Below are 906 nucleotides of genomic sequence, written 5' to 3' on the forward strand. Positions count from 1 at the left end.
CCTACCTCGCTTTATCTCCGCTCTAACCTGTACTCTACCCCGCGTCTACCTCGGCTTTATCCACGCCTCTAAACCCGCCTACTCTACCCCGCCTCTTACCTCCCTTATTCCCGCCTCTAACCCGTACTCTACCCTGCTCTACCTCCCTTTATTTCGCCGCTCTACAACCCGTTACTCTACCCGCTCTACCTCCCTTATTCCCGCTCTAACCCCGTACTCTACCCCCGCTTCTTACCTTGCTGTCATCTCCGCCTCTAACCCGTACTGCTACCGCCGTCTTCTACCTCCCTTATCCCGCTCGTAACCCGTACTCTACCACCGCGTCTACCTCCCTGTATCCCGCTCTAACCCGTACTCTACCCTGCCTCTACCTCCCTTATCCCGCTCTAACCCGCTACTCTATCCCCGCCTCTACCTCCCTTATCCCGCCCTCTAACCCGCTACTCTACCCCGCTCTACCTCGCTTAATCCCGCTCTATACCCGTACTCTACCCCGCTCTACCTCGCTTTATCCCTGCTTCAACCCGTACTCTACCCGCTCTACCTCCCTTTATCCCGCTCATAGCCCGTAATCTCTACCCGCCTCTTACCTCCCTATCCCGCTCTAACCCGTACTCTACCCCGCTCTACCTCCCTTATCCCGCTCTAGCCCGCTTACTCTTACCCCGCTTAACCCGTACTCTACCCCGCTCTACCTCGCTTATCCCGCTCTAACCCGTACTCTACCCGCTCTACCTCGCTTATCCCGCTCTAACCCGTACTCTACCCCACTCTACCCCGCTCTACCTCGCTTATCCCGCTCTAACCCGTACTATACCCTGCTCTACCCCGCTCTACCTCGTTATCTCGCTCTAACCCCGTACTCTACCCCCGCTCTACCCCCGCTTTATCCCCGCTCTAGCCCCG

This window comes from Priapulus caudatus, unplaced genomic scaffold, assembly GCF_000485595.1.
Source record: "Priapulus caudatus unplaced genomic scaffold, Priapulus_caudatus-5.0.1 Scaffold1186, whole genome shotgun sequence".
Taxonomy (NCBI): domain Eukaryota; kingdom Metazoa; phylum Priapulida; class Priapulimorpha; order Priapulimorphida; family Priapulidae; genus Priapulus; species Priapulus caudatus.